Raw genomic sequence first — 7,822 nt, forward strand, 5'->3', positions numbered from 1 at the left:
AGCTGAAGGCACGGCCGCCAATGGTGGAGCGATGGAAATCGGGGATGCTCAAGAGGGCAGAATTAGCACAACACAGAGATCTCGGAGGGTCGGGGCGCTTTAGAACACAAAATGACAGCAAAGATCGCAGTCACTGAAAAATTCATTTCCTGGACATTGAGCTCCTGAATGTCGGGACGGTGAGCATGTGCAATGGGCCGGATAATGCCCATTATGCTCTTTGGCCAGAACAATATTGTTAAGGGCACGTGCCCACTATCGGTGACTTTGTCATTTTAGAACATAAGAATTAGGAGCAGGAGTCGGCCATTCGGCCAATTGTACTGCTCCGCCAGTCAATAAAATCATGGCTGATCCTCGGCCTCAACTCCACTTTCCCGCCTGATCCCCATATCCCTCGATTCCCCGAGAGTCCAAAAATCTATCGATCTCAGCCTTGAATATATTCAGAGACCCAGCCTCCACAGCCCTCTGGGGCAGAGAATTCCAAAGATTTGCCACCCTCTGAGTGAAGAAATTCCTTCTCATCTCAGTCCTAAATGGCCGACCCCTTATCCTGAGACTGTAACCCCTGGCTCTAGACTCCCCAGCCTGGGGGGAAACAGCTTCCCTGCATCCACCATCAATCTCCTTCAGAATCTTGTATGTTTCAATGAGATCATCTCTCATTCTCCTAAATATCTAACTAGAAAGAAAGCACTTGCTTTTTTTTAAAGCACTTTTCACAACCTCAGTATGTTCCATAGAAACATAGAAACATAGAAAATAGGTGCAGGAATAAGCCATTCGGCCCTTCGAGCCTGCACCGCCATTCAATGAGTTCATGGCTGAACATGTAACTTCAGTACCTCATTCCTGCTTTCTCGCCATACCCTTTGATCCCCCTAGTAGTAAGGACTTCATCTAACTCCTTTTTGAATATATTTAGTGAATTGGCCTCAACAACTTTCTGTGGTAGAGAATTCCACAGGTTCACCATTCTCTGGGTAAAGAAGTTTCTCCTCATCTTGGTCCTAAATGGCTTAGCCCTTAATCGTTAGACTGTGACCCCTGGTTCTGGACTTCCCCAACATTGGGAACATTCTCCCTGCATCTAACCTGTCTAAACCCGTCAGAATTTTAAACGTTTCTACAAGATCCCCTCTCATTCTTCTGAATTCCATTGAATATAAGCCCAGTTGATCCAGTCTTTCTTGATATGTCAGTCCCGCCATCCCGGGAATCAGTCTGGTGAACCTTCGCTGCACTCCCTCAATAGCAAGAATGTCCTTCCTCAAGATAGGAGACCAAAATTGCACACAATACTCCAGGTGTGGCCTCACCAAGGCCCTGTACAACTGTAGTAACACCTCCCTGCCCCTCAAATCCCCTCGCTATGAAGGCCAACATGCCATTTGCTTTCTTAACCGCCCGCTGTACCTGCTTGCCAACCTTCAATGACTGATGTACCATGACACCCAGGTCTCGTTGCACTTCCCCTTTTCCTAATCTGTCACCATTCAGATAATAGTCTGTCTCTGTTTTTACCACCAAAGTGGATAACCTCACATTTATCCACATTATACTTCATCTGCCATGCATTTGCCCACTCACCTAACCTATCTAAGTCACTCTGCAGCCTCATAGCATCCTCCTCGCAGCTCACACTGCCACCCAACTTAGTGACATCCACAAATTTGGAGATACTACATTTAATCCCCTCATCTAAATCATTAATGTGCAATGTAAACAGCTGGGGCCCCAGCACAGAACCTTGCAGTACCCCACTAGTCACTGCCTGCCATTCTGAAAAGTACCCATTTACTCCTACTCTTTGCTTCCTGTCTGACAACCATTTCTCAATCCAGGTCAGCACACTACCCCCAATCCCATGTGCTTTAACTTTGCACATTAATCTCTTGTGTGGGACCTTGTCGAAAGCCTTCTGAAAGTCCAAATACACCATATCAACTGGTTCTCCCTTATCCACTCTACTGGAAACATCCTCAAAAAATTCCAGAAGAATGTGTCAAGCATGATTTCCCTTTCACAAATCCATGCTGACTTGGACCTATCATGTCACCTCTTTCCAAATGCGCTGCTATGACATCCTTAATAATTGATTCCATCATTTTACCCACTACTGAGGTCAGGCTGACCGGTCTATAATTCCCTGTTTTCTCTCTCCCTCCTTTTTTAAAAAGTGGGCTTACATTGGCTACCCTCCACTCCATAGCGTTTTACAGCCAATGAAGTACTTTTTGAAGTGTATGGTGTTATGTAGTAATGCAGGAAACACGGCAGCCAACATGTGCACAGCAAGCTCCCATAAACAGCAATGTGATAATGACCAGATAATCAGTTTTAGTGATGTTGGTTGAAAGATAAATATTGGCCAGGACTCCGAGGATAACTCCCCTGCTTTTCTTCGAAATAATGCCGTGGGATCTTCTACATTTACCTGAGAGCAGACGGGGCCTCGGTTTAACATCTCAACTGAAAGATGGCACCTCCGACAGTGTAGCACTCCCTCAGTACTGCGTTGGAATGTCAGCCTAGATTTTGAGCTGAAGTCTCAGGTGCCTTACAAATGAACTTCAGATGGAATTGAGAAGCAACCCTTTAGTGTGGACTAGGCTCAGGCCAGAGCAGGAGGGAGTTAGTGAACCCATTGGGTTCCAACAACTATCTGGCAGCTTTCAGTAGATTTCTTGTTCCCTCATGAGTAATTCCAAAATGGAACTGTGTTTCACGCTCACAATGGTGGGATTTGAACTTCTAACCTCCGAGTTACTGGCTTAGTACAACAAGCACTACACTACCATTACTCATGGCTGTGATGACAAGGTAGCCTAGTGCCTGATGTGGCCTGATCTGTAGAGCCTCTTGAAACAGCTCCACACCAGTCAAAGCATTTGCAGTTCCACCATCTGCTGTCTCTGTATCTGTCTCGCCATGAGCATCAACATAAGAACATAAGAAATAGGAGCAGGAGTCGGCCATTTGGCCCCTCGAGCCTGCTCCAACATTCAATACGATCATGGCTGATCTGATCCTGGCCTCAACTCCACTTCCCCACCCGCTCCCCATAACCCTTGACTCCCTTATTGCTCAAAAATCTGTCTATCTCCACCCAGTATATTCAATGACCCAGCCTCCACAGCTCTCTAGGGCAGAGAATTAAACAGATTCACCACCCTCAGAGAAGAAGTTCATGAAACAGGAAGCTTTGGGGGGGAAAAAGAAAGTCTTGCATTTATATAGCGCCTTTCATGATGTCTCAAAGCGCTTTACAGCCAATGAAGTGTAGTCACTGTTGTAATGTGGGAAACACGGCAGCCAATTTGCACACAGCAAGCTCCCACACACGCCAATGTGATAATGACCAGATAATCTGTTTTAGTGATTGAGGCATAAATATTGGCCCCAGGACACTTGGGATAACTCTGCTTCCTTCGAAATAGTGTCATGGGATCATTTACATCCACCTGAAACGGCAGACCGGGCCTCGGTTTAATGTCTCACTGAAAGTTAACATGCAGGTACAGCAAGCAATTAAGAAAGTAAATGGTATGTTGGCCTTTATTACAAGAGGATTTGAGTATAAGAGTAAAGACGTCTTACTGCAATTATATAGGGACCTGGTGAGACCACACCTGGAGTACTGTGCACAGTGTCGGTCTCCTTACCCGATTATATAGGGCCCTGGGGAGACCACACCTGGAGTACTGTGCATAGTGTCAGTCTCCTTATCTAAGGAAGGATATACTTGCCTTACAGGGAGTGCAACGAAGGTTCACCAGACTGATTCCTGGGATGGGGGGATTGTCCTGTGAGAAGAGATTGAGTAGACTGGGCCGATATTCTCTCCAGTTTAGAAGAATGAGATGTATTTCATTGAAACATACAAAATTCTTACAGGGCTTGACAGGGTAGATGCAGGGAGGATGTTTCCCCCGGGCTGGGGAGTCTAGAACCAGGGGTCACAGTCTCAGGATAAGGGGTCGGCCATTTAGGACTGAGATGAGGAGAAACTTCTTCACTCAGAGGGGGGTGAATCTTTGGAATTCTCTGCCCCAGAGGGCTGTGGAGGCTGGGTCATTGAGTATATTCAAGGCTGAGATCGATAGATTTTTGGATATTCTGTGAATCAAGGGTAAGGGGACAGTGCAGGAAAGTGGAGTTGAGGTCAAAGATCAGCCATGATCTTACTGAATGACGGAGCAGGCTCGAGGGGCCGAATGGCCGACTCTTGCTCCTAATTCTTATGTTCTTCTGACCAGCTGACCGTGTTGAGCAGGGGAGGACGAGAAACTTTTCCAGCGAGTCACTTGTCGCCTCTAACTAGTTAACCAAATAGTTTAGTGAAACCTCACTTTATTAATTCCAGACACTGTGCTGACATGGAACCTAACCCAATAACAAAACAGGAGACATTTTAGTTAAAAACAGAATTTGCTCGTTCTGAGGCGAAAGCAAAAGGATTCATTATGAAGAACTGATGATGACTTTACGGAATAAAATATTTGAAAAAAATAGATACTTTTTTTGCTGACAATCTAATGATAGGCATTTATTTTATCCATATTTCCTTCCCTCTCTCTCGCTACAGCAGTTTATGTTCAGAGAACAGAGAGATCACAGGTCTCTCCCTGACGCTGCATTTTTATCCTCACACTTTGCAAACGATGGGCAGAGTGGGCTGATGACGCCCACAGCGGCAGCAGACGGGTGGCACAGAACCGAAAGATACTAATGAGAAACTAACCGAGCATTCGATATTGTAGAGGTGCTTTAGGAAGCAGATGGCTGCATGGGCTTTTGGTGTCTGGTAGAGTGACTGAGCCCTCTACTGGCTGCTGTCAGCCTGCACAGAAAGACCTTGCAACAGACCTGCTCCCCCCACCCACCCCACCCCCTCCACAATATTCTTTTGCATGTCCTTTCCTTCCTTACCTCTTGTCACTGAGGTAAAGTTTCATTCGTGCCAACCAATGACGACGGGAACCACAGAGGCATCACAATCAGGGGATCCTGTTCTCGACCAATGCCCTCGCAGTTCCCAATGGATTTTACAGTCAGTGCTTGTCCTTTAAGATTATTTTTGTTGCCCTATCTTATCTCATAGAATCTCACAGCACAGGAGACCGCCATTCAGCCCACCATGCCCGTGACAGCTCTCTGAAGGAGTGATCCAATCAATCCCACTCCCCCTGCTCTTTCCCCACAGCCCTGCCCCAAGATAAGATACATACATGTAAATAAATGTAACCTTCATATCATTTTGAATCCAGGTGACGACAATCTAATGATGGCGTTTGAAAGCTGGGACAGGACTAAGAGCAGTGAGTTATGTTTAACTTTTCAGCCATCTATTTAAAAGTGTCTGAATTCCTGCAATGGTCTCCACAAGCTACTGGAATATGATCCCATAAAGCCTAATTGGTGAACATTTGATGGCAGCCTTTCATTCCTGGGCTATTTTAACCTGATCTTTACCAACACTCGTGTCAACATTTTTAAGAGAAAACACAGTTCCGGAGAAGAGCGGCAGACTGCAGCTTCTGTTGTAGTTGCTGTAGTTCCAACGGCAGAGAAAGAGAGGGCGTTCTGCCTCCAATTTCAAACACAACGAGTTGTGCCATTTTATAGGGACTCCCAACTCCCCCTCCACCATCCCCACCCCCCAAAGCCAACAATCAAAGCTGTGTCTTACTGCATATGTGGTCACAAGAGTCACATCACAATCTACTCTCCAGATTTGCTTGTTATCCCAGCACACAATGCACCGGAATAAATATCCCCCTCTCTGTGTCTCAAGTCATGTAACTGTACTCTTTAAAAGCTGAATTAATTCTATTGTATAGTTTATTTCTCATTAATTCAGCATTTTCTCTCTCACGCTTTCGAATGTTTTCACAATTTCTTCAGCAGATCCTTGTTTAAACTCTCAAATCACACTTGTGAAATTTCCTCATGCTTAAACCTTCCCGCACACATATTTCCTTCCCCCTGCTGCACACTTTTTTTTTTTGGGGGGGGATGTATCTCTCCCCCTCTCTCCCAAAATCCATTTCACAAATGTACACCCCACTCACTGCTGTGTGTCTGCCCCTCACGCTCTCCAATGTCTTTCTGTTCCATTCCAATGCTCGCTGCCCTCCCCAATATCTCCCAGCGCCTCTGCATCTTTACAACAGAGCCTCAATTATTGTGTGTCCCTCACACTCTTTCATCCTGTCTACCTGCTATTCCTCCCATTCCCCATTTCTCAATCTAGGTCTTTGCTTTCCTCCTGCAGTATTGGCCCGCGCAGCACTTTCTTTCGCTTAATGCATAACCTTTTTTTGCCATTTGTAAAATCTTAATTTGACGTTGGAAAGCTCTGTAACCAACTCATGTCTCCCCGTGACATCCACTCCGGGTCTGCTCCGCATACCCTTCCGCAACTTCTTGCAGATTTTTCTCACCAATCGGGGTAATTAAAGGGCCCCCAATCTGAGCACTGGCGTTGGCTCCATCGATACTAATCGATTATTACCCACATGAAAAAAGTGTTGGACCCAATCGCTCCGTTAGTCGAATACATCAGCTGAAATTTACCCACACACAATTAATCCTGTAATGTGTCAACTACATCGTCTTGTTCATCCTGGCCCCAAGAAATGGCCTGATTTGGTCAAATGTGATACACACACACACATATATATATATTATATATATATATATTTTAAATCAAGCATTTCCATATTGCAATGCAATCCGGATTTCTCCAGCACAGGGTCCCAGTACCGTTACACCGGAGCCGAGTGGTTAATATTCAGACATGGTCGCGGATAGCTTAATCATGGAATGGAATTGTGTGAGGGAATTACATGCCCTCTTGTTAGACATATTAAAAAAACAATTGGGTTTCAAATCAGGTTGTAGCGAGTGTATCACAGAGCCCCTTGAACTGTTTTCATCAGCCAGAGAGAGGAGGCATTTTTTAAATCATTTCGCTCCCCCCCCCAAATAATCTCCATACACAACAGTAACCCCCCCACCCCCCTCCCTTCCACAAAAACAAAGATAACCCCACACTAGGTTAGAATATGAGCAAAGCCCAAGAGGTTGCACAGGACGAAATTGGTAGTAAAAATCCGGAGCTTACCTTTAAGAGAGATCAGGTCACTTGGCGCTGTCAGCTGGATGTAGAAATGCAGTCAGCAAAGCCCTCATTAACAATTGCAAAGGATGGTTTTCCCTCTCTCTGTCTCTGTCTCTTCTCCGGAGTAAGATACTGGAATGTGTTCACACACACCAGCAGAGGAAGTGCATCTTGTGGTGGTGGGGGTTATTTTTCTGTATGTGTGTTAAATTCTCCCCGCGGGCTCTCTCTCACACACACACACACACACAACTGCACTGACTGCTTTCGGCTCCACTTCAATGCAAAGGACTAGAGAGAGAGAGGAAGAGAGAGACCAGGGTCGCTTGAAGAAAGGGAGGTCCGTATGAGCTCCCCTCCCACAACACAACACAACACAAACCCTCTCTGAACATCAGAAAGATCCGCTCTGAAAAGACAGCCACCACACTAACCTGGTTGCGCCTGTGCGCGTACAGATGTGAAGCAGTATTCCCCCTCTCCCTCTCTCTCCATCTCGCTTCCTCGGTGCCTCTGAAATTGGGTTGAACAGTCTGAGCCCACAAGGCGCAGGTTGGCCGAGATCCCCCGTCTCTGTGGGCAGGCTGCCTTCAGGAAGATGCGAGGGGAGAGAGGGGGAGAAACGGCTAGACACACACATACACAAACAACAGCCAATTGCAGTGAAGATGGAAGATGCAGAAGTCTTTGGGA

At 46.0% G+C, this 7,822-nt stretch overlaps 1 protein-coding gene across 1 annotated transcript in view; it reads right to left on the bottom strand.

The window, feature by feature from the left end:
- LOC139278990 (cadherin-11-like) overlaps positions 1-7,575 on the bottom strand; it is a 231,596-nt gene extending 224,021 nt beyond the window's left edge. The window contains exon 1 of the mRNA XM_070898290.1: positions 7,133-7,575. The gene's annotated coding sequence lies outside the window, so the exon portion shown is untranslated. The remainder of the gene's footprint in view (positions 1-7,132) is intronic.
- Between the last annotated feature and the right edge of the window lie 247 nt (positions 7,576-7,822).

The sequence above is a fragment of the Pristiophorus japonicus genome, chromosome 13, assembly GCF_044704955.1.
Source record: "Pristiophorus japonicus isolate sPriJap1 chromosome 13, sPriJap1.hap1, whole genome shotgun sequence".
Lineage (NCBI taxonomy): Eukaryota > Metazoa > Chordata > Chondrichthyes > Pristiophoridae > Pristiophorus > Pristiophorus japonicus.